General features: G+C 39.3%; 1 long non-coding RNA gene across 1 annotated transcript; it reads right to left on the reverse strand.

The window, feature by feature from the left end:
- Window positions 1-883: 883 nt before the first annotated feature.
- On the reverse strand, window positions 884-2763 carry LOC148344669 (uncharacterized). Its single transcript, XR_015845634.1, has 4 exons — window positions 2608-2763; window positions 2077-2119; window positions 1891-2006; window positions 884-1587 (listed from the first exon to the last, which is right to left on the reverse strand). It is a non-coding gene; the product is annotated as an uncharacterized LOC148344669 (long non-coding RNA).
- Between the last annotated feature and the right edge of the window lie 24935 nt (window positions 2764-27698).

A 27698-nucleotide genomic window follows, 5' to 3' on the forward strand; every position in this document is an offset into this window, starting at 1 on the left:
TGTTACAGAAGCAAATAAGATGACGGCTTCGCCTTGGAGAGGGAGGGAGAGTGAATTCAACAGTGTTCGTTACGTCCCGCCTGTACTTTGCACTCAGCACTTTAATATTCACATAGTACTGAATGCGCATGTCACTTAAAAGAATGACAATTTGTACAAAAGAGATATTCCACGATTGTTGTTTTTTAAATGATTTATTAAAATCAATTGTGGTGGTTTCATCTTAGGGGAGGTGGGCCGGCCTGCAAACTCAAGATAACAATTAACAATTGAGCGTTTTACAATAATTGTGCTATGTTTTAAATTGGTTGTTCTTACAGATGTGTGAATGTAGTGATTTTTTTTAAGTGTTTGGTGCTTGGTTAAGTTTCTGGAAGAAGGCCATCCTGAACTCCTAGGTGCTGATCATGGCGGCACACGCTGATTTTTTTAAGTGTTTGGTGCTGATGAAAGAATGGTGTGTTCAGGGTGGCAGTGTCTGGCCAAAAGTTTCACCAAGGGAACAGACACATCTACACCCTAAAAAAGGATTGGTGAGATTAACCAAAAAAATGGTTAAAATTGACCAATCTAGTTGGTAGTTATGTGTCCGACTGATCTTTTGGTTAAAACAACCAATCGAGAATTGATAGCGTTTTTAACCAATGTTTATTGGTTGTAGGTTCCAACCAATACACGTCAGTCCTTTTGACCAAGATATTGGTTAATTTGTGCACAAGCAACCAATATAAATTGGTTGGACTGGAACCATCTATATTGGTTCATAATGACTATTTTAATTGGTTAAAATTGTACCATTATTGATTGGTACTGCAGGCTTGGAATTTAACATTGGTATCTGGAATAAAATAATGAGCAAGGTTAAAGCACCAATGCAGTTCAGTTTAATTTAAAAAACAATACACTATATATTACAATGCATACATAATACAATACATAACAGTATACAAAATATTTAGTAAATAGCATTTGGAACAGTTAATGCAGTGATAACAAAACACAAGTTACAATTGCCAGTCCTTCCCTATGGAATGAGCTTCCATTAAATGCTAGGTGAGCCCCCTCTCTGTCCACTTTTAAAACACATTTCAAGACAAATTTGTATTCTTTAGTTTTTGACTCGACATGCGACTGTCGTTGTTCTTCTGGTATCTAGTGTATGTGTTTATATCTTTTAATTTGTGTGCTAATTTCCCACAAATTGATATTACACCACATCAAAAGCGCTTTTTTTTTACAGCTCCAGCTGTTGAAAAATGCGCTATATAAATAAAGCTGTATTGTATTTTGTTTTGATAATTAGTTCTTGAGTCCTTGGAGTTAAGACATCAGAGGGTGTGGCAATTGCCATACACACGCACCTCTGAAGAAACATCCACACATCAGCAGCTTCTGTTGGGTATTCCACATCATATCCAATTTTGACAAGAGAGTCCAACTGGTAAACTAGTCGTCATAAAAGGACGTAGAAAATATTTGCTGCCAAGACTGTGGTCCCAGAGGCAACCACTTGGGCTGGCATGTGACCCCTCTCTTCGCACATTCCTCCATCCATTCCCTTTGACAGGCAAGGGGGTCTGTTCCAGGCTGGAATGAGAATAGAAAAATACAGTTTATTGTACAGACGGTTATTTTAGTTAATGAAAACTAACAAAATAACAAACAATAATTGAAAAAACATTTCGTTACCTCGGTCAGCATTTAACGAATGTTTGCAATATGAACTTTACTTCTGGAATGTGTGCATGCATGCATCTTGGTAACACAAATAGACCTCATTGTCATTGTTAAAATGTGAAACCTGAAAGATTTCTTTATGGCACTTAAAACAAATGTAAACCATGCTTCACACCAACTCTATACATGTACTGTCCAAAATTAATGCCACACCTTCAGAAAGTATTGTAGTTTTTGGATGAACTTGGCCCGTGGAACCACTTTGGGAAACATGTCTTTCACCAGATCATCAGCAAGACATGAAAAACTCTCCTTGTCAATTTCTTCCTCTGAAAAAGAACAAAACTAATATATTATCACACAGTCCTTATACATGACATTATGCTTTTGATACTATACCTTTTTAATTGAGATTCAAGCATCACACACCAAGCACTAATACCTAGAAATAAACAAATGTATTATTTTCTCGGCAGTGCATATCCACTGCAAACTTATATCATTCAGTGTTTCCCCCAGGTTTACTGGTTTGGAAGAGAGGGGACTGCTTGAACACAAATCAGCGCAGGTTATCTTATGAAGAAGGTGTCAGTCCTCCTCCAAAACAAGCAGCTTGAACACGTCGACATTGCCAATATGCTAAGTTAATGTTGTGGGCTTCAACGTTGTTGATAACCACACGCACTTCTAATACATTGATATCGCGGGTGTACTAGCTTTATTTGAATACAATTTCTTGGCAGTATACGACAATAGCCTTATATGTTTTATTTCCTGACCGTTCTCACGAAAGTAAAAATTGCTCAGTTGACGAAAAACATTGGAAAAGCCATTACCGTCGTTTAATGGCGGGCGTTTTCACATTTTCAAAACCAGCGCAGCAAACATTCTCCGAAGGGCTCTAGCATGAGAGTGACAACAAAGACTTACCGTGAGAATACAATTACATTTCAGGGACTCGCCGTTACAGGTTGTGTTCAGGACTAGGCATGTAATACCGTGCGGATGTTAACAGTTACTCTTCTTTCTACACTGACGCCCCCCCCCTCGACGCCATATACAGCAAGTAACCGCCTAAAGCCTGCTTTCGTCTGCTCCCGCCTTCCGTCTTCTTCACTTCCTTTGGTGCCAGCGGGACGAAACAGCGCCAGCTTCCAATGGTGGCCAAACACATTTCTAACATTTTACCCATGCAAACACTATTGTGTAAAGCGATTCAAACACTGGTTAACATTTGGGACATTTGAAATAAGGGTTTTGACTGCTCAGATGTAATTAATTTCAAATGCTATACATACGTAAATTAAACAGTATTAAACACTTGTCTGATGTTTATCTCGGAGCGCATGCCATTTGGAGAGCCCCGGGAATACAAGCTGAAGTACAACCATTAAAAACAGTCTCCATACTTACCCTTGAATCTTTCCACGTAGTTTTCTAATCCCCACTCCTGTAGCGTCTCGATCCAAAAGTCAAAATGGAAGTTTGCGATGAGCGACAACGTGGTTTGTGAAATGCAACGCCAGACTATTTATGTCTAAATTAATGACATAAATGGTACCAATATTTCTTGTTGATTCATAGAGATAATATAATTTAAATTAACATAAATAAATTGTAAATTAATATATACTCGTTCAGTAGGTCTCTTATAAGAGGTTCTGGGCCTGGACAAATTGGAGGAAAATGTAGGGTTGGTCAATGGGGATTTTACTAAATTTGAGTGTTTAGTTTATGTATTTATTTATTTAGATGGATTTGGTTTGGGGTGCAGCCTTTAGTTTGATGATAATGTGTTACCAATTTTGTTTGAGATTTGGTTTGTGATTTTGTGATGGAGGGTTTTAACCCAACCTGTCACTGGACTGCAGACTGGTCCCAAATTGCGTATGTATGTGCATGCGTGTTCTTACTATTATTATATGTTTTGTGTTAGTGTAGTGTACACTATATATAGGCTATTTTTTGTGATGCTTGTAACTTGAATAATACCTTGGAATCAATGTAAAATCACCAAATATGAAATATATTTTCATTCACAGACTGCTCTAGCTTTCTTTGATCCTTGAATACAATCTCATCTTTACAGGCATTTTTCATAGAAACAATTCTCAAAACGTACACTTTAAGTAAGTGTGTGAAAGGCCGCACACGCCAAGGCAGATTTAAATTCATTAGCAAACAACATAGGTGAATTCTCTACTTGCTCTCGAACATTCAAATGTGTTTTGAAAACTCCGAGTGACTCCCATCCTCTGGAGCGCTTGAGTCTGCAATTCTCAATTTGACCACTGGGTGGTGTTCAAGTCTTATATGAGCTCACCACCCACTGCTCAGTACTGTATGCATACCCCCCTTGAAATTTCCAAACATCTGCCTCGGTTGTCCCTGCATGTCAGAAATGATCAGAGAGCAAACGGGCTTGCCCGTCCTGATTTACCGGAAGTCACCTGAGGTGGAGGAAATTACAGGCGCAGGCAATGGGGAACAGATGTGCAATTAAGGTAGCAGGGATTTGTACTTGGCTCACTCGTTGTTGCTGCCTTCCACAATAAACATCATTACAGAGACAGAACTACTTAATTTGTGGCCAGCACAAATAAAAATATGAGTCAAAATCTCTCTTAAGTATGAATTCTTAATTTATAAAACCAGTTTGTCTTTTAATATTTAACCCGTGTAGCATCATGTGCGTGTAGCATCAATTTTGCAGCCCCCCACCAAAAAAAAGCTCTCGCTTTCTAAGAATACCACAAAACTTGTTTTATTGCTCGTTGTAGGAGAAATTTTTTTTGTTTCCTTTGAAAATAAAAAAAAATGCTTGGTTATTTGACTCACCTGCAATTAAAGCCATTCTACTGACTTATAGAATATAGTACAACTTTATTTATGCAAACATAATGTCCTCCTATGGATCATGTCGCTCTGTGTAAACTCAAAAAATCAACAGTGTCACTATAATGCCTTTAAGAGAAATGTAAACGTCTGACTGGTCAACAACACATTCAATATATATGAAAATACCTTTTTTAGTCTTTGATGAAAACAACCCATAGTATAAAGTGTAACAAATTACTTCCTTTGCACAATCAGTTTCTAATAAATCTATTTTATTATCTGACAGAGTATGACGGGTAATGTTAAATCAGGTTTGGGGAACTGGTGGAAGTTGTCCTGAGCTTTTCATATACAGTGAGCTTTTTTTGTGTCATTAAAGTGTGCCATGTACATCCAGTTGCACAACATGACTAAAACGACTGGTTTTTAACCTTTATGGCCAGAAAAATAAAGGATGCCGTGTGCAGAGTGAAGTGTCCCTGTTGATGAGGGAGACGAGTGCATATACTTCCTGTGTCTCACTCGGCTCCTGAGGAGATCCACTGCTTACTCAGGAGTGAAAAGCCTCAAATTAAACTGTTTGTGCTGACAAAGGACAAATGGGATTTTTCCATTGCGCAAACTGTGCAGGATTGAGTTGGCTTCCACAAAGTGTCAAGGAAAAATGTCTCTTGGTGGACACCGCGAGTGAAACATGTGCGTAAAATTAATACCCGCATATTGCTATGAATGTTTATGTAACTACTGCATGTATGAAAACCTTGAAAGAATAAGAAGAGGGAGGTAGCGAAATGCTATGACACAGTAGGAGACATAACGTTGTTATCTCCTGTGTATAGATATGTCTTATGTACCCTCGAAGTGGGGGTAAATTGAATATTCATGAGTGAGTGTGAATAAGTGCTCTGTCAGCTGATTGTGTCACTGATAGATGAGGGGTGGACCAGCACAATCCTCCACAGAGAGCCATAGTAGCGAGTGAGGGGCAAGAGGCATTGTCAAGTCTAGCACTGAAAAAAACTATAACAACAAAAAAGCAACAACAACATTGAGAATATAGGGATTATTTTGGAGATATACAGTAGGCAGTACCCTTATTCAGTCCCAGATCCAGGCACTAATGGGTAAATCACCCTGCTCACCAGGATGTAGATTATTGGGGCAAGTTAAAAAAAAAAAAAACTTCCAAAATTATATTTCACCATCACGCTGCCTGAACTGACCACAGGGAAATCAATTCCAATGTGTTCACAGTATGGCATTTTTTTATGATAATATTATGGAGTGTTACTCCACATATAAATATGTTAAACCATAATATGAATGTGAAGGGGCTGAGCACTTGAGAGAGTGACGTATTGTTGCCAACTCTTGCGAGTCTTTTACAAAAGCAAGTAGTAACAAATCTTGCGACTTGTTCCAGTGTTCCTGCAGATTTATTAAGATTCAAACCACACGCTACTGAGTGATTAGCGAGAAGATGTTCACTCTGCTGCTGGCTGATTTAATCCACACACTTGGATACGGACAATCCGGTTGGAAGATAATCGCCAAGTGCCCACTTCACAGCAATGATCTGTAATTGTTGTGGCCAACTTTACATCATCCATCTGTGGAGAGGTCTGCTTGCAGTTCCTTATAAAGTACTTAGCGTGCTTTAATCTTTTGCCAGGACTCAGTTTCTCATTCTGTTTCCGCAATGTTAAAGATTGTGCAACTTGCGAGTGCGAATTTTAAAGGTAATGAGAGGAACTGCTTCCATTGGCTGGGAAGCGAGTCAGCTGTGTTCACACCCACAACCACGCAAACGCCCATTTCTAATTGCACTCTGTGAAAACATCAAAACTCTAGCCATGCACCTCGCTTTGTACTAGACTTGCACTGGGAATGAAAATAGAACCACCTGCCCCCTTATTTCTGCAATGGCAGGAAAACAAGCAGGTGAGAGCAGGTATTTTTGACTTGAACCCCCGAGAAACAGATGCATATTGATCTGGAGCCTTAAGCAAGGAGAGCTAACAACTTGCATAGAAGTGTTAGAGTTCACAAAATGTCCTTCCTAAGCTAAAATATTTCAAAGCAAATTTTTGACTTTTGACATTATTATCATCTTGAAATGCATATTGAAACCATATACCGTACCTAAAAAACACTCATCTGATTATGTAATATGTAATATTCAATTATGTTGTGAATGATGAGTGTTTGGCTATTCATCAACCAGACCACTAATATCAGCTATGAGCACTAAAAAAGGAAATTATTTGGTTAAATAGCCAAATTATCATGAACTATATATATACAGATACTGTATATGAACCATCAAACAAAATTAAAATTCGGCCTAGGTGGTGGTCCATATATTAAAATGCTGGTGATATATAATGTAATTAATAGGCAAATTCAAGGACAATTACCAACACACACATTTCTCCACATAATATGGCATGAAATACCATATCCAAGATCTCAGGTTAGACCAGTAAGTCTCAAGACTTGTGAAAATAAAAATACAACAACAAAATAAGAAAAAAATGGCATGATGGCACCATTAACACTGAAAAGTATGTGCACGTTTTGGAGCAACAGATGCTGCAATCCAAGCAATGTCTTTTTCCGGGCCGTACCTGTTTATTTCAGCAAGGCAATGCCAAGCTACATTCTGCTCGTGTTACGACAGCTTTGCTTTGTCAGAGTGTGAGTACCAAACTGGCCTGCAAGAAGTCCAACCTCTCTCCCATTGTAAATGTTTAAGAAACACAAAATATAACAACGTAATCGCAGAAATGTTGAGAAAGTGAAGTTGCACATCAAGCAAATATGGGAAATAATTCCACCGACAATACTTGAACAAGTCGTGTTCTCAGTTCCCACATGCTAAATGGAAAGGTGATGTACTAGAGTGGTAAACAAAGTTTGACCAGAAAAAAAATGTCTTATAGTTTATGCAATTGAATATAAATTGAAAAGGATTTACAAATCATTATAGGCTATTCTCATTTTATTTTTTTACGCACCATCCCAACTTCAGTGGAATTGGGGTTTGCAAATCCAATTTGCACACCTTTTTAAAATACGGTTTAATCAGTCCAAAACCGGCTGTACAATCACCACTTCGGCTGTGGAACTCATAACATGTCTTTTGATGACGGCTCCATATACAGTCCATCATATTAACTTCAAGTTATACGGAAAGAAGTCCAACTTGAAGGAATACTTTGAAGCTTGCAAAAAGTTTTTAAAATCTGTGAAGATGTTGAAATGACTTGCCATTTTCCATCCGTAAGACCCAGTCGCCCCTCCTAAGCCACAGCCTTTTGTTTTCACTCCTCTTTTTAGGCAGTAATATATTGCCTACAGTGAGTGTAATGATGCTCGAGAGCAGTTGTGTACCACTAACAGGCACTTCTGTCACACATCACCATCACTGTGCATTGATTTGTTTTTCCTTTAAACCGTCCGTTTCCGCTATGCCGAGTGCCCCTGTAATTGCAGCTTGCTTAAATGATTCAAATCAGGCCGTATGTTATTATACTTATACGTCTGCTCCATTGTCATTGTCAAGCCCACTTATATCATTACAGATTCGTTCGACTTGATAAACAGCAGGGGTGCCCCATTGAACAGCTCTTAGCCAGTCGGGTATGGGCCAAAGAAGCGGTCAAGCGGGGCAACAAATCACACCAAACGGAGCATTTGGTCTTTGTGGAAGCTAGTTATGGAAAACTGATAGCAGCACACAGAATACTTAATGGGTATAATAGATGCCGAAAAGGAGGACTCCTCTGCTAATTGGCAGGAGTAGGGGGTGAGGGAGGAAAGACTGACTCCCCACCAACCCACCCTTTGTGCTTGTGAGAGCTTTCTGCACTGTGAAATAATCTAATACATTGTACACAAATGGAGCAGAGCCTCACTGTCTCTGCCTTCTTCTCCTTCATGTCTTTGGGATGACAGATGAACATGTTAACTGGGTAATTGTGCTACCTGCAGTCTCAAGTGACAGTTTTTCTTTTTTTTTTTTTTAGTTAAAAGTTTAGACACACTTTCTCATTTATTGCACAATCAAGGGTTCATAAAGCTTTGGATTCTGAACGAAATACTTTTGTCAAGCCTGCATCACTTGGAAACTGAGTGCCTCCAGTTAGATTAATAACAGTACAAAGGACTGCTCAAAGAATTGTTAAACATTTGAGAAAGCATCTATTTTGTGTCCAAATTTTTCACTTTTTCAGCAGACCACTATTAACAGATCAATGCAGAGGACATGAGACGCAGGAAGGCGAGGAATTCTTCTAAAGGAGAGAGATTCTGCACTGAAGCAAGTCAGAGACAAGGAGGATTTTCAAATTAGGCATCTATTTAAAAACGATAAGGACATTTAAAGTAGTGCCCGCTGTTTGGAAAAAATCGAAATGCTTGGTGCTCTTTCCAATGATCGTGATGAGGGCTGAATGGGTTTTACTCGCCTCTTTAACCCTGCATCACTGCGTGTCGAATGCTTGCATTTCGGGTTTCCTCAAGGATCGTAAAAGGTAAAAACAATTTTACTTGACGCCAACATTTTTTTTTGTCACAAGGACATTTTTGTGTATCCATTGTTTTGCTAACAGTGGCAAGAGTTTGCAAAACACTTGTAAATATTTGTAAACTGTATATGCCGCCCCAATGGTGCGTCACATTCACAAGCATTTGCTGCTCAGTGAGATATCAGCACCCAAACCCACATTGATCGACATGCCAGGGGATACAAGGCAAAAAGAGGATGGCAATGAGGAGCACCTTGTTCTACAATGCCTGTTTGGATGAAGATACAAATAACAAAAGACGGCGGTGAATCTGTTCGTGAAAAAGTTATTTGAAGACGAGGGCCGGCCTGCACCAACCAGTAAGTTTATCTATATTATCAAATATATGTTATAAATTATATGTTGTCTTGCTAAATGTGGCTAACAACAAAAGCGACCTGCTGATTTTTGTTAACACTCATCAGAAAAGTTGATAAATCCAACATTCACGTCCTTCTCAAGAATTTGCCGCTCAGTGAGATACAACCTTTAGGAAGTCAACCAAATACGGTGCAAAGTCAATGCAGGCAAATTTCAGTTCTACGTGAGCAGAGAGAGAGAATGGAAAGAGGACAGAAAGTATGTTGTTTAAGCAAAACCCTCAAGAACGTAATGATTTATTTAAGTGAGGGGAAATATGAATAATGTATTGGTGATACAGAAGATGAATCTTTTTTTTTGTATTAATTGTCAGGAAGGTTCGTAACAAGTGTGAGAGGGGTGGTGGGGCTGTAGGACCCAGAGATCACAGGGATGCTCCTCAAAGCCTCCGGTCCTACAGCCACAGTTTGACTTGCAAATGAGCTCAAGGAGGCTAATTAATGGGAAGTGGAGGTCTGTAATGAAAACAATGGTTGTGCGAGAGAAAAATAAAATGATGTGGGTTTCCCATATCATTGTATATTTTTATTCTGCCTTGGCTGATTGCTAGCTTGATCGTCATTCTGTGCGTCTAATGCGTCACTATATGGAAATCACAATAAGATTTTGATTTTTGTCATGTGCTCCTATTGGCTCAGCAGAGGGCGAAAAGACATGATTTTGGATGGAAATGTTGAAAAATATTTGCTGGTATGACTGATTCATGGGACCTTTTATCAGTTAGAATGTAGTTTTGTTCATATGAGCAATAATCAGACCAATTTTTATCTCCTTATTGTTTAACTTGCCGGTGTGTGTGTGTTTTTTGTTGAACACAAAATACAAATAAAAATAAACATGAGCAGTTGCATGTAAATATATTATTAATTAGCTGTGGTCCTAATTATACATATTGTTCAAATAGTACAGCCAACATTAACCTTAATGTGCATAAATGACCTACAATTTCTGATAACACATAATACTTTCTAAAGCACACACATTGTGAATCGGGTCAATTTGTAGAGGAACTCAATTGTGTTACGTTCTCCTTCATCTGGTGATCTTTACAGATGGCCAAAAAAATGCCAAATTCAAATTAAACTGCACTGATAAAGTAACCACGAGAAGGTGCTGGAATGGATGAATGAATGGAAATGGGCTTTTCAACAGATGTGCTGCTATGTGTATTTTGTGACGACAATATTGTGGCAATTTTAATATCACAATATTGGTGTCATCAATACATCCCTATTTTGCAGGGCGGCAGCTGCTAACCCCACCCAAAGGTTTGCCACCCCACCAGCCACACCAATGAATCTATAAATACTAAATTAAAAATTGTATTAAATATGTTCCTTATATTGTCTCATCTGTCTGTCTTACATTGTGTATAAATGGTTTAATTACCAGATTAGAATTCACTCCCTCACTCCGACCCCTCTCCTTTCAATAAGAAAATGGTTGCACCCTACCGTGTGCAAAGCGCCAATTAAGGAAAGCCCAAGCATCATTACAGTCGTTTATAATTGTAAGTCTTTCAGTCTTTGCAGTGACATGACCAAAAACCAACAACCAATAGATGAGCTCTAACAAAACCGTAAAAAGATAATTGCGATCACATGAGTTGCATGAGGGGGAAACACCAGTGAAAAGCTAAGTGTTTCATGTAATTGAAGCATCCAGAAAGAGAAGCGTGCGGATATAATAAAATATTGAACTCATTATATCCCAGTCATTTTCACTGAAGCAACCCCCCTTTTTCAGGATATTGACTGTATTTGCAAGGCCCACAGAATATTGTGTTCTAATGCTTTAAACACATGATGCTTACCAAATTTTCCTATATCTGAAAATTAAGTGAAGAAATATATATGAAAAGTCCAAGACTTTCAGGGAGAATGAGGCTTGGATCGGCAGGGGGAACATTTCACAATTACAAGTTCGGCTTAACTGGTCAATAAATTTTGTACAACAACTACAACGTTAATCTCTCATCTTTTGTAACTTCTTTGAAATCACTCTCTAGTGCACAACTCGGATCCATGGGAGCTATCTCCTTTACAGTCATGATAGAGACTTTCCGTTATGACTGTTTGGTGATGAGGTGCTTCACAGCCAACTATGCTCCATTCTAAAGCAGTTCACACTGCATATGGTTCATCATCCATGCCGAGGATCACTTCCCTGGGTGTCAGTGCCTTTGCACAGTTAGAGCCAATTAAAAGTTCAATTTTAACATCAAGTAGCAGTGGAACTTCATTGACAATTGCTGATCGGTGACTCCAATGTTTGGCAGTTTCGCCAATTCGAATATTTCCACGATTTGCAGGAATACGGTCCTTTGTGTATGCAGAAGGGAGATCAATATATGTTGCAGGACAGTAGCCCCCCACTCAAAGGCTCGGCACTCTTTCACTGCTTATAACTGCACCCTTTTTCATCATGGTGGTGAGTTTTAATTTAACTGGGAATCATTCCATTCCGTTCATGGCTTACCTCAGGATCAATGAAGGCCAAAGAGTGTCCAACACAGCCTAGTTTTTCTTTGTTGGGATTAACGGTAGATGACACCCACCCTGGAACAACCATCAAGGTACTCGTTGGTCGTCCTTCCTTGGTGACATCGAATGAAGCAGCCGCGGTCTCTGTTGTACCACCTTGTTTTATCTCCCTTGCACTTACTTGTCGTTCTTTCACGTATTTCATAAAGTCATCATGAAGGCAGAATTGATGTTTTCTCATGCATGTTTCACACAGTTTTGACAGTCCTTTACAATATGACCTTGCTTCAGACAGCCATAACAAAGTTTATTGTCTTTCAGTCCACAAAGCTTCTTAATCCCTCAGCGCCTTGGCATGTATTTTAGGCCAGCTCGGTAGTTTCTCCCTTTATGTTCTTTGTACAACGAGTGTCTGAGCGTAGCCAGACATTTTTTTTTCTGTTAGAACCTTGGGACGAACAGAGCGCCGAGGTTCAACTGTACTGCTTTGGACGTCGCCCTTGAGTTCAGCTAGCAATTTTTCTTCACATTGAATTTCTTGCTGTATATCCAGCCTTTCATCTTCACCTGTCTTTTCAAGCAGTTCTTTATCGTCGTCAATGTCAATTTGCGTAGAGGCAATTTGTTAATTCATGTCCTCATTGTGAATGGCTGAAGGCTTCCTTTGTTTGGCAAATTCTGCCATCTCTTGTTCTTTATGAGTTGTAGTTTATCACAATAAAGACACGTAGGTTACGCTGCCATACCGGACAGAAAACGGAGAGCTCTTACTGTAGCGTCGGTTGAAGTAATGAAGCTGATGGTCCGAAGTTTCTTTTTTTAATTCCTTTGTCTCTTACACAAACCTCTTACATGGTAAGTGGTAGAAAATAAACAAACATGATTCCATGAGCTACACTTATCTCCATACATGTAAATTTCGATAAATTAAGGGCATATTATATATTTGTCCATAAGCATGTATGTCTAGTTTCCATTTCAAACTTATCATTTAAGTCAGAAGATTGTTTGTGTTCACCTTAAAAGCAAAATATATAAACATCATATAGTGGGGAAAAAAATATGGTCTCTATTTTATCTTGTTGTGCAGTTCATTTTCTGGCTTCCATGAGGGCAGATGGGAGCCGGGTTTATGGGCTGTAATGGTATCGCTACTTCTCCCCTTCTTGTTTTCATGGTTTAGGGGGTGGAGTGTATCCTTAGATCAGAAAGACTGCCCTAAAGTTGTCTCTCTTGTTTGAAGCTGTGTAACTCCTCTCACAAGCCCCAGCAGCCCCTGGCACTGCCACCGTCTGCAGGGCCCTGCTATACAGAGCCATGCTGCTCTTTGAAGATATGCAGAAAAGGCCTTTTCTGCACTGCTCTCACTACATACAGTACATGCACACATTCACACGTCAATTCTCACTCACACAATCTAAAACAGTTTGAGCTTCCTCTTGGTACCCTTTGATAAATATGCATGCTTTGTCGCCTCGAAGCAACAGTCATCATTACTGGTGATAACGCAGTATAAGAATGTCACAATGGAGAAAAAAAGAATCATCAAAGTGATGCATGAGTAAAACAGCATTGTCCAGAAAAAAACACAGTATTAAACTATATTACATCCATCCATTATCTGCCCCACTTTTCCTCACAAGGGTTGTAGGCATGCTGGAGCCAATCCGAGCTGTCTTTGGGCAGTTGGCGGGGTACAGCGTGGGCTGGTTGCCAGTCGATTGCAGGGCACAGAAAGCCGAACCACCACTCATTCTCACACTCACACCTAAGAGTTTAATTTAGAGTTTCCCATGAACCTCCCATGCACGTCTTTGGGAATGTGGGAGGAAACCACACAGGAAGGCCAGAGCCAGAATCGAACTCTGTACCTCTGAACTGTGAGGTGGACGTGCTGCCCAACTATGCATCAATGCATTATAATAATACAAAATATTTTTTTTTGTCCAAAGTACATACCTGGTCACTGATATTGTAGTGGTTCACTTGCCTGACCTCTGCGCAGGCAGTGTGGGTTCAGTTCACTCAGACTTCACTGAGACTGTGACTATGTCTTACTTTCTGATACCCGAGACTGGTCACCACTCTCCCCAAGTCGCCTGGGAACCGGATAATAATAGATTTAGATAGCGCTCTTCTGGACAAACGGACACTAGATGCTCACAATCAATACATTATTCATTTACTCACTTTTTCACATGGTGGGAAACTGTTCTGTTGCCACAGCTGACTTGGGGAAGGCTGACGGAAACATGTGTGCGTCTATGGACCCTCCAACAACCACCAAATATTCACACCCAGACATACACCATTGTGAGCAGCACAGTAGGCAATCCATCTAATTGACCTAAGATGACTTAATTTGGCAGAACTTGGTCAGAGTTTAGAGTTTTGTGCGTCTTCATGAACAGACTTGTGTGACTTGTCCGTGAAGTTCAACTTGTGCATTGAAAGACAAAGCTGCTGAAGCTCTGTTTTTACGGCTACACTATGTTTTATTAAGTATAGTGCAGAGATGGGGTGCTTGACAAGAATTAATTAGATCTCAGGTTTTTAGTTTTAGGACTTGCAACTTGCTTGCCAAAAACATGGTTTGGGAATTGTGAACATTGAAGTAGAGCTGAGTAAAATATGGATTTGCATACTTTGTGAAAACAGTCGGAACCATTCATTTTGATGTCATTTTCCATTTCCGGCAATGTTTTTGTTGTTGCATTTTTGTTGTTTCGTGAGTAGGTTCATCACACGCACAAGGGCCGATTCAACCTCCGGCCTTTGTTAATCGAACCCTTTTTTAAAACTTTTCACCCCCCACCCCATAAATGGGTATGCAGAGGGCTGGACCGTTCTGCCCCACGGAACAAACTGTCCAACTCTGAAAATAGTATTGCACAAACAAGTGTAGCACTTTGTCTAAGAGACTGCAATGGGACTGAATGTCATCTGGGAAATGTGCATTATTTATTATTGTTATTATACTTGTACATGACTGAGAATAAATCGGTGATTAAATGGGCTAACTATTGGTTCAAAGTAGCCCATCCATTTTCTGAACCGCTTCTCCTCATTAGGGTCACGGGCATGCTGGAGCCTATCCCAGCTGTCATCGGGCAGTAAGCGGCATACACCTTGAACTGGTCGCCAGCCAATCACAGGGCACACGTAGATGAACAACCATCCGTGCTCACACTCATACCTAGGGGCAATTTAGTTGTGTTCAATCGACCTGCCATTCATGTTTTTGGAATGTGGGAGGACATCGGAGTACCCGGAGGAAACCCATGCAGGCACAAGGTGAACATGCAAACTCCACAAAGAAAGTCCGGAGCCGGAATCGAACCTTGCACCTCTGCACTGTGAGGCCATCGTGCTCACCAGTCGACCACCGTGCCGCCGGTGCAAGTAGTGTAATGCGATTATGGTTAATTGGATTAATGGTAATTCCTCCGCAACAAGAACATAACCCTGCTAGAGAACATTGCCCTGTGTATCTGAAGCCTTTCTTCTTCCTCCCCAGGTATGTGAACCCATTCCACCCTCAGCCTCACACCCCCCCTTTCTCTGTCTTCCCCAACAGGGGCAGAGATGGATGGAAACAACGTACACAACCCCCCAGATGGTCTGATTTATGGCTCCTCCTTTCCATCTAAGCAGAGCTTTGGCCCCCAGGTGTCTTGCCTAGCATGCACAAGGGACAGACACTGTCTCAGACCTGATGGCCCCAGACTCCCAGCCCTCTGTGATGCCAAGTACCAAACAGCGACTCTAGAATGGCGTTCATTCGTCATATGGGCAGCCTGGGATCCACCTTAAAGAGTGGCAATACAGAGTGCAGGAACAATGAAAGATTCTCCCTTGCCTCTCTCTTCCCACATACATTGATCCATTGTAATGATATACCATACCTATATGATGCACTACCATTTTTACTTTTGCTTGGGGAGATTCTTTTGTTTAATAGTACGTACAATTACTACAAAATGACAACATTCAACCAAAGGAGAGAATGCTTTAAGTTTATTCGATTTCTTGCAGCATTAAAACTACTTTGCCTGTGGGCAATTGTATTAAAATATGCAATGATTCTCATTAAAACTACAATAAGTAAACTATCCCATTCATGCACGGAAACAATGATAAAATGTGTTGGTAATATTCAAACATTTATTTATTATTATTATTTATTTATCTATTATTATCTACACCTTGAGATGAGCCATTTCATTTTAGAAGGGGTCCAGCATACAAAATCAAACATAACGCAACATGAAGATTATCTATCTATCTATCTATCTTGTTAGACCAATTATAAATGATGTAATCTATCACTATTATTTGTGTGAAAATTAATTTGACTATGTTGATCATTTAATATACTGTTGACAGTCTGGGATAAATTATTAACTGGACAAAATATCAGTTCCAATAATAGACATAACATCTCAATTGTCCTTTGAATACCTTGAAGAATAGCGGTCTGTGTTTATGCAAACCCTTTTTGGACAATTTTGACCAAGGCGATAATTTAAGGAAAATGCTTATCAATGATATATAATAATTGTTACCTACAACATTAAAGGTACATTCTCAGCACATACTGTAATCGAGTCATTTCTCCATTAAGATAAGTCATAACTATACATTTGTACTGTGATATAAAAACTAAAATGCAGTCTAATGCAACTATCACACGGAGGAATAACATTTATTTTCAATAAAGAAGCCTTATGACATGGAATATAAGCAGGATTAGTGGTTGGCTATTAAATGAGCAAGAATATATGGTTCACTAGGGATAATAAAAAAAAAAAGACTGACAATAGAAACAAATCTAAACATCAAATGAATCACCAATGGAGTCATCAGACAATGCTTCCATTACAAAATCAAGAGCTCTTTATTAGCTTTATGTGATTCCTTCCTTTCTTGTAACTCTCAGCAGACCACTAGCGCGCACAGAGAAAAAAAAACAGGACCGCTGTTTTCTGTAGTGTCTATGGTTTTTGAAAGTGTTATTTCAATTAAAAAGTGGATAAACTGCTGATTAATTCAGCACACTTGCCAATTACAGATCAAACGGGCCTCCTGGGGCCCGCAAAGCCACAAAGATGGCAGATGCCGTGCACACATTCGGGCATATTTCATATGACTATAAAATATTGAGTTGGTGTGTGGCGTTGTGGCACTGTTGGGTGTCTGTGTCACTTGTATGTAAATTTGGTTGTGACACAACGATATGCAATGGGAGACTGATATCTGGGACATGTTAGGATATGCTACAGGGAAAATGATGCAATGTGACGCTAAGACACCCAAAACAAGTTGCAGCTCACTCTCTGCAACACTGCAATGTTTGTGTGTCTTGTGAAAAATCATGTGAATGCAAATATTGTTACCAGATCTTCAAGTAGATGAGAATTTCAGTTTTCACAGAAGTTGGCTTGAAAGGCTTCAGTTTGATTTAATAAACACTAGAAAAGCATAAATTATATTTAATTCAGAAATATCCTTTTATGTTGTAATAATGTGCTGTTATTTGCATATTTTTATGAGGTCATCATTTGATATTCAACTTGACATAAATTCTGTTGACAAATAATATTTAGTTTACCAAATGGGTGACATGGGAAGTCATAAATCAGGGAATTCAGGGAAGTGACTCAACTTTTTTTCTTATACAGTTCATGTAAGTTCGTGTTGCTCACACCTTGGCCAGATTTTGAGTTATTGAAAGAATCTTTTATTTTTTTGAATAGGTATCTTCTGGCTAGCTGGAAATGGCACAAAAAGAGACTAGAAAAAGAAAAGCAAGTTATGATAACGCTATTGTACTTTTTCAAAAATGATACAAGTAAAACAGCTAATTTTAGTCAGAGATGGCTTTATGGGTTCCTTAATCTATTTTTGTAACTGATTTAAAAAATGTATTTACTTTTTTAACATCTGGTTATTGAGATAATTTAATTACCTGTTCTTAAAAGTTTTAGCTTTAAAAGCTTGCATTATACGGATTTTATCATTTATAGCTATAACACTGTCTGCTCAAGCCATGAAAATGGGTTATTCCAAATGACTCAGAAATCGAAATTTTGACCTTAACCCAAAAATTTACTGCAAGTAAACATATATAATGTGTATTGCAAATTATGAACTGTCTCTCATTATCTGTTATCTATTATTGACTGGTGACCAGTTTCAATGCAGTCAGGACTTTGGAGACTACAATGAGTTGCAAATCCTTTGCAATCTCTATTTTATATTGAATGCAAGACAAAATTATTTATTAGTCAAACTGATGTATGTTTCTTTTTCTTTTCTTCCTTTTTTTTCGAGACATTCTTTTATTTAGAATTTAGTGCCTGCATCAGGTTCCAAAAACACTGGCACGGGGCAACAATTAACTAAAAAAGTTGAGCGATGTTCAACAAATACGCGTTTATGACATTCCAGAGGTGAACATGTCAACTGGAAACAGGTGAGTGTCATGACTGTCTATCAGAGAATATGACTGACTGAAAAGCCACTAACCTTTGATCCCTGCATTAAACAAAAACAATATTGCTACTTGTCCAATCAACCTGCCATGGATGTTTTTGGAACGTGGGAGAAAACGGGAGTACCCAGAGAAAACCCTCACAGGTATGGGAAGAACATGCAAACTCCACACAGGAAGGGCAGAGCCTGAATCAAACCCACGACTCGTGATGGGTAAATGACGCTTCAAATCTGCTTCATGAATCAGATGTAGTATTTTTGGACTCCTGTAGATGGCACTCTCTGTTCAACATTGGGCTAAAAATACACCGACTCGCCATTTTTAAACCCTTTATTTAAACCAACAGTGCCATCTAGAGGACTCAAAAATACAACGACTGGTTCATGAAGCAAATTTGAAGCTTCATTTTCCCATCACTACCCACGACCGTTGCACTGAGGCCATCGTGCAAACCAGTCGCCCACCGTGTCTTCCTTTGTTTTCTAGACAATTGAATATATAAAGGATGTTCAAATAACTGATATTCTGTTTGTATTTATATTTTATACAACTTTCCAAATTAAATGGAATTTAGTTTGTATAAGAGATTGAAGCTGGTTTAAAAATAGATGCAGAAAACATAGTCTCGAGTCCAAAACAGCTTTGGCACTAATTTTCAAGAATTAATGATTAGTCCTTATTGCACAGTTTTACATTAATCCGAACCATTGCGTATTGTCTATTTTTTTGCATGAGTCTCTCTTCTGGGCCGATGTGTTACAATTGCATTATTTTCTCATGTTAACTCAATGGGTACTATACCTTGACGATAGCTGCAAGGTTCACAGTGAGTGTTGTCAGCCTTCTTTCCCTTCGTGTGCCCATAACTCATTTGAGTGTAAGTGCAAACAAACTGCTTTAACAGCTCTCTGGACAGGTGTTTTCCTGGTCCAGTTATATGATGCCGCTCTTCTCATACTGTGCTCTTTCCCAAATGAGCCAGCAGTAGTTTGTATCCACCACTTTTTGTCCCAAAAGACGACGGACCAATAGTTGCTGAGATCCACTGTGACCATAAAACACATAAATCATCTTTTAAGTACAAAGAAGAGCAGGTGTGGGCATAAACAGTGTCAACGCTGCTTCCTTATTGATGTAAATAATTTATCAAACCTACACACACAGCACTGTTTATTCCATCCCAGCCAGTGTATAATCCTCAGACACCATTTTAGTGGAGGGCCTGTCAAGAAACACACATGCAAACGCACACGCTCACGCACGCACCCACACACAGTCCATGTTATAAAGGCGGCCCTGTCTGTCGCTTTAATGAATCCCTCTGTGATCACCCTGGCAGTTGTGGTCATCACTCTCCAGCCAACATGCACATAGGCACACACGTGCGCACTCACGGGCGCACGCACACGCACACACACGCAGAGTTGCATGGGAGTAGAAGCTCCCCCTACACATGCATACGGAGGTCCTGCTGACTGTCTACTCATTCATCATGCGACCCCTCTTAGAGTTGCTTGTGGGAGCCTAGGGGATGCTATTGAGGATGAAGATTTGCTGGTGGTGGGCGTGTGTGCTGGCGTGTGTGCCGGTGTGTTGGTGGCTGTAAGGGTTTTCCTGCATAGGTTTGAGGGAGAGAGGCAGAGGGTTGTGTCTCCTGAAAGAGGGAGACACCTCATAGCTGTGTGCCTCGGGACTGACTTCGAGGCAGACTAAGAAGGGGAGGGAGGGAACACCATGGGTCCCACATATGACGGAAGAACCTTCCTAGCTACCATCTCTTAGTTTTTAATCAGTTGTGATTTTCACAACAAAAGAATTATGTGCTTTCTCCCCACCCTCACTCATCATCACGTTGACGAGGGCTTCCTCTTCCAGTGCCTGCCAGGAGCTAGACTTAAGCTTCTCCAAGAGCGTTAAGTGCATATCTAAATAGTTGATGAGCACTAAGCTGTTGGAGGAAAGTGTCGCCGGCGGCGGCTCATTGAACACCCCTTCGGAGGAATCCTGCGGGACTGCTTTAGACAACCTGCCGTCCTGCTGCTTGGCAACCAGAGAAGGAGATGCTCTAAAATCAGCACGTTTTTTTGCCCCCAAATGCTTAAGATGATTAGCAAAATCGACAACGTTGATTTATTTTGTTCGACGACTAAAAATGTCAGTTTTTTGGTAATATTGCCAAATAAGAGCTTTGACTTTTAATTTTTTTGAATTCATCAGCTGAGTTGTATTTGTCACCTTCATCCATTTCTCGTTACTACACACACCTAAATGTAGTCATGGTGGGGGGTTTTGGGGCTCGCGGCCGCTGGCCGTCACTCGCCAAAATGGAATCGTCGATGTGGGGGAGTGGTTGTCATACAGCCAACGTCATGGTATGACAGTTAATTTGTGATGGGGTGGGTGGGGTTATTTAGTAGCCATCACATGGTTCAAAATCAAAATCAATACATTTTGCCCACATTCCAAATGGCCAGCACATCCCTGGCTGTATGCTCCAAGTAGACCATGAGAAACGTGTCCATGCTTATATTTCCAGCAACCTTGTTTATTGTAACGGTCTTCTTACTGGACTCCCTTAAAAGAGCATCAGACAGCTGGAGCTCATTCAGAAAACTACAGCTCGGGTTCTGACCGGAACAAAGAGATCAGAACATATTAATCCAGTTTAAAGGCTTCACACTGGCTCCCAATTAACTGTAGAATATATTTTAAAATTCTGCAACTGTTTCATAAATCACTGAATGGTTGTGGTCTAGACAAAATTCAAGAACTGCAGCTTGAATATAAACCCAGTCAGGCTCTGTGATCTGCAGACTGAATTAGTGGAGCCCAGAGTTCAAAGTAAACATGGTGAAGCTGCATTTAGCAGTTATGCTGCACAGAAATATAATAAACTGCCAACGGGAGTGAAATCAGCCCCAGGTGTAAATGCTATTAAATACAGGTTAACCCCCCATACCTTTGATTAAGGTCTTTAAAATATTTTATATTTATTTATATTTATATTTATATTTATTATAGTATTTTGGAAATCCACTCAATATTTCCTGACTTTATTTTAATTGTGTTTTAAGTTTTAAGCCATGTGTATGGAATGTGCGATATAAAAACGCTTTCTTGATTATTGCCCAACTATTTCTTTTACTTATGAGTTGTAGGGCTTGAATATTGATGGCATTATTATCAGTGATGATACCAGATTAAAAGCTGCAAACAACATTAATCAAATGTATTATACCCTTGGGATTTGAGGAATTTCAATTTCCATAGGTCATTTTTTTTGTTTGCGCTCAACCATACTGTTTCCATTTTTTTTTTATTTTCAATTAAATTTTGATAAATTGGGACAAGCCAATGTTTTTTACAATGTGGCATTATTTTAATGTTCTGATGTGCTGTCACTCACTACATGTGTTGGAAATGTGCCACAAATGAATTACACTGAAAAGTTCACTCTTGCTTTTAACTTATAGTTTTATTTCCAAAGAAAATGCAACTTTCTGTTGATGCACGCCTTTATTTAATTATAGTGCAAGATTCCGTTGCTTCAGTTAGAGGACATAACCACTGTTACACCATGTAGGCATGAGTGCACGTGTGTTTGTGTGTGCATCATTGGATTTAAACTCTTGTGTGTGCGGTGAGAGCACCATTCTGCTCCAGAGAACTGGGAGATGATGCCCACAATGTGGTGTTGCAGAAATGGAGGTACTGCCTTGTCCAGAATTGATGTCTCTTGAAGGCGTTTTGTTGTTGCTCACCCCTGCACCCTTGGGACCATTAAGCTGAAAATAATTGGCTCTGAATCTCTCCTTCTCATCGATCCTTTAGACTCAGTGAACCCCCAGTATTCAGAGACAGAGAAAGAAACATATACAATCACTCACGCTCAAGTACAGATGCATAGTGTATCTACAAAAGCGAGCGTGTGCACTGTGCAAGCAAAATGAAAAATTGGACAAAAACAAGCAGGTATGGAATGGTTTAAGCACCAACATTAAGAGTGGAATTGAATTTAATACTGACTTTTTAGTCACTGTATCCCATGGTGATAAAATCACCTGAATGCCTTTTTGTAAGTAGCTCTCTTAGATGGAAGAGTGAAAGTGGCCAAAATCTTCAGGTTCCCTCTTGTATCTGTTGCAACCATTTCTAATGGCCTCATAACTTCTGCGTAATGGCCAACAGAGGGCGCCCAAGTTATTCGACAAATAGAAAGCCACTCTCCCGAGTCTCCTACAAAAAAGGTTATTCAAAAGTGTATGGAGGCTTATGGCTTCGTTTACACTGGACTGTAACAATTGTAAAAATTCTTATTCACAGTACGTAGATTAAAAATAATGATGACAATCAATATATTACAAGTATGCTTACTTTCGTCAGTTTGAGTCAGCTTGATTCTATATAAGTTGATTGAATATTTTTTTTTTCAGTATATAATCAGTACACATTACTCGTCTTTTCAAAATTTGTTTTCAGCTTTGTGTGAAGCAATCTCACTATGATTATCAATTTTTCCACCAACTGTAATTTAAAATCTCATTCTGGTGTACAACAAAGAAATACAAAGGGATCAGTTTGACTATACAAGCACTTTTCTCACTGTTATGCTTTCCTTTGCTTAGCATATGTTTTAAATAGGGGAATTAGTTTTAAATGCGGGGACACTGATTTCCGCACATGTTTAAAAGGAACAGATTACACCCAAACAGCGACGAGACACCCCCGCCTTGACCAACCGACTTGCATGGTCTTGAGCCTGAGGACTGCAGTAGTCAAGTGCCTATCAGAAAAAAAAATCCTTATTTGTTGATTTTTCTGTCAATCACATTTCATTCTTGGCATGAGTTGACCAACCCACAGGCGATTCTGTGCAGCGCCATAGTCATAATTATTGTGTGTGCCAAGAAAGGGCCCATCAGACGTCTTAGTCATTTCATAGTATTTTGACACGTGTTGAACTTTCTGTCAGTCACTTTGCTGCTGTACTAGCTCACGAAGACGTTTGCTCTAGGGGGACAAGCTTAATGCCAAAGGGCTTATCAGCAGGCATTGAATTCCACATTATTCTCCCATTTGTTTATTTATCTTTATCTGTGGACCAATCACACACTTGGACGATGGACTCCAGATTTTATGTGTCTGATCCACGCAGAGATCGGCACTTGACCCTATATTGCTGGTCCATCCTCTGTCTGCGAGCTGGGCACTCATCCGTCATCGTCCCTATGTCCTTATTCATAAACTAATCATCCTGCTTGTGTCCTGTATCCTTTAAGAGCACTTTCGTCCGGGTATTTCTCCAGTACCACCCCTCCAACCCCAACCAGCCCGAACAAGTGATCCTTTAAATGTATTCGATTGAAATTTATCTTTGTCTAAATAAATAAATAAACGAATAAATAAAATTTCACCTGAGCATTTATGTATGCAATATGTGTGCTAATTTGCTTATGTTTAGTTGTTTGTTATATCAGTGCAGTACCGTTAAAATATATTTTTCATTCCTAGATCTGATTAAAAAAATGCATGTTGGTTCATAAAACGTTTGTGTGAGAACCTTTTTATTTATTTGATATTCTATTTATTAAAACAAATGAAAAGCAAAAATATGTGTGCTGACCTGTTTGTCAAAAATAAGAACATCATCTCAGTTATGGTTGGGGAGGTTCGCCCCGGAGCCTCTGAGTCGGGAAAGGCGACCATGCTACTAGACACTTATTATTACAAATAATAATTTTGATTGAGGGTGTAAATGGTTATTCGTCTATGTGTGCCCTGTGATTGGCTGGCTACCAGTTCAGGGTGTACCCCGTCTACTGCGCGAAGACAACTAGGATCGGCTCCAGCACCCTCGTGAGGATAAGCTCCTCAGATGGTGGATAGATGGATGTTCTTTTTATGTGGCGCAATTATAACAAGGTTGCAACGGTAAAATACCAAAGCATTCAGAGTTAGCATTCATTTGACATTAGTTATTGGGTTACATGTAATTATCACTTTGCTTTTAATTGCAGCTTGTCCCACATTTTATATATTAAAAGTTCCTGAGTGATAACTTCTGGTGCGGACTGTGATATTTCAACAACAGGAATGTATGCTACAATTACTTCTTAATTATTGTTTTTCTTTTTTTAAAACATTAATTCAATAAAAATTACAATTTATTCTATGACGGTAAAAAAAAAAAAAAAAAAAAGAAAAAGCCACCGACCTGGCATTGCAGCCTCCCCCAAGGGGGCCCATTCAAACTATTTGAAAAGTATAGACGTACCTATGAGTAGTTCTCATAATATTTGTTTTTCACAGTTCATTTGCTGAACTTATCATTTCTTTCTGTTCATTGTTCCAAAAATGTGTGTGCTTCAATGTTTCTTTATACAGTAAGTTTTAAGGCCAACAGGGTTCCCTTGGTGGACCAAATGTTTTGTTGCATATTCCAAAATATTAAAACACAAAACATCAATATGAAGCAGATTCGGTTGGCAAAAAGACAATATGCCATTAAGTGGAGAAAAAAAAAAACAAACGTTATGAATATATGTTCTTCACCCAGCTAGCAGAGCCAAGACTCTGACTGCCGGCTGAACGAGCAGCTATTGTACATCCATCTTCAGTTAGCATCCTCAATCTTCATATAGTCGGGTCTGGATTTAATTAAATCTACATCCCTCTGTCTTCATCATTTTGTGTGCTACAGGAATCCACAACAGCCTGGTCATCAATTTGGGTGGCTGAAGGTTGCTTTCTGCAAAGAATTGATGTTTACTGAGGACACAACAGGGGGTATTCATCTTCAGTATCTCTCATTCCCTCTCTGGCCTTTACAAAGTCGAGTAGTTCATCACCATGAATATGAAATATATTTACATACCCTGTCCATCTATAACGTGACACCAAGGTAATTAGATCTCTTCATATTCATACTTCAGAGATGACATTAATATTAATCCCATGTCCCAACCATTGGAATTAGGTCATGGATAATTGAATTTGTTTATCGTATTTTCTCCCATTAAGAGTAATCACGTAAGTAATATGGTATGGCCCGTGACAGTCATCCACCACTGATGAACCATCACATTAATTGAAGTTAATGGGCAGAGCCGAGAGTGACTGGATTAAAGAGAGCAAAGGAGGGAGGTTGCGCGGGATGAATGTATCAACTGAGCGGTTGAATGGAGGGTTACATTTGTCTTGTTCTGTCAGCCCAGGACAAGATGGCCGTCTTTGTGTAGGAGCAAATATACATGCCACACATTAAATATTTACTTGACTTTCAAAGTGTTTTAGAAGTATTGTAGAAACAGGACATTCAATCTGATAGATGGAAATTGGAAGCTACCATTGTCATCATGGAATGTTATTCTAGGAGGTCAATCACGGCCCTCTGCATCATCAAAGTCCCGAATCATCAGAATCAAAATAATCTCTAGTCATTAATTGGTGCGTTAAATGTCTTTATATATACAGTGTGAACTCCAAATTTTGAAACATACACGCACACACACACAAAGAATAATTTTTTGCCAATTCACCTTGACAAAGGTGCTGACAAAAGATCCCTGGTTGCTACGTAGTTGCTGACCAATGCTCTTGTGGGATTCGTCAAATTCAGAGTGAATCCTTATCTGCATTCATGTTAATTGTTCCTGCATGAGTTTAGATGCTACGAAAGTACAGGGATTCACCAGGCCGAAGATTTGTGTTGGTTGGGTTTCCTTTCAGATCGTGATTTTTAGTACCAGTGCACAGAGTGCACCACAGAGTGCACCACAGGTCACGCTACGTCACTGATATCCACTCACGATGCATTCTTTGTGACTTCTTACGCCTTACTTGCTCTCTCTCTCTCTCTCTCCTTAAAAGCATCTCACACCATAGAACAGATTCATCTTTACTACATATTTGTTCATGTATTTTGAGAAAGAGGAGACTAATTCTTCATCTCTTTCTATTGAACCAAAGGAAAAAACTAATGATGTCGATGCTGGCTTTAAATGTAGATGTCAGCTCACCGGATTTAAAACACATTTTCTTATTATTATCAGAATCAAAATAATATTATTCTTCATTGTCTTAGAATGTATTGAGACAAGAAATTTGTCTCTGTTAGTTTGAGTCACATTTGTATTACAGTATCAAGCAACTTTAAACAAAAAGAACATTTAGGACATACCACATACATAAGTACAAAAAAAGTCTTTCGTTAATGTAAGGGCACCTTTATTGCTGTCGTGCCCAACAGCTGTACATGTTATATGGAGAGTCATCAAGCAAAAATAAAATACAGTTATTATAATACCAGAACCGCAGTGCTGATGATGCTGAGACTCGTCATGTTATTTTTACCCAAGTCCTCCGGTGCTTCCCAGTGGAGGCCGACCTCACACAGGACAACCACGTAGGCATTTCTGAGGTCAGACACTGAGAGGGCCTGGCTCACAATCGCTTTTGTAATTTCTCCAAAGACTGTTTGATGCGGCTGAGGTCTGAACTCAGTGAGGGCCAGTAAAGTTCTGAAGCACTACGCTCATCGAACCCTGGACCTAGCCTTTGTACATTGGAGCACTACTGGAATACTGGAAACAAAAAGAACATTCCATAAACTCTTCATGTTGCTGGCGACAAACTCTCGCAAAACCAAAAACTTGTAATGTGATTGATTTTGAAAGCACAATTACATTCTCATTTTGTTATATTGCCGTCTACATTCTATTGAAATATAGTGTTGTATAAAGAGTGACGTTTACCTTCTTTTAAACATGTTTTATTGATTGACAGTGTCATTGTCCTCCTGATTTTGTGGTAAAAATGTTAATTATTCACAAGTACAATATGCTATACTTGAGGACAGAGTCGTAGCGTGCTATATTATATACAAGCATATTACTTGTGTGCATAAATTATGATAATACTAGAAATCCAGAAACGTTATGAAATTTTATATGCATCACATTATAATTTGTCAATATTTCTTTCTGGCCTAGTGTCTGTCCCAATAAAGCATGGGTGTTCAAACTGCAGTCCTGGAGGGCCGCTTTCCAGCTTGCTTTAAATCTCTCACCGCTGCATCATACCTGATTCAAATGATCAGCTCATCAACAAGCTCTGAAGAAGCCTGATATTAGTGCTCGTTTGAATCAGGTGGGTTGCAGCCGGGAGAGATGGAAAACATGCAGCAAAGTGGCCCTTCAGACCCGGAGTTTGGATCCTGTGCAATAAGGAGTCTGTTAGCACTGCAGCTGGATTCAG

This window comes from Idiotropiscis lumnitzeri, chromosome 1 (assembly GCF_059441095.1).
Source record: "Idiotropiscis lumnitzeri isolate Australia: NSW breed Sydney's pygmy pipehorse chromosome 1, RoL_Ilum_1.0, whole genome shotgun sequence".
NCBI classification, from domain to species: Eukaryota; Metazoa; Chordata; class Actinopteri; order Syngnathiformes; family Syngnathidae; genus Idiotropiscis; species Idiotropiscis lumnitzeri.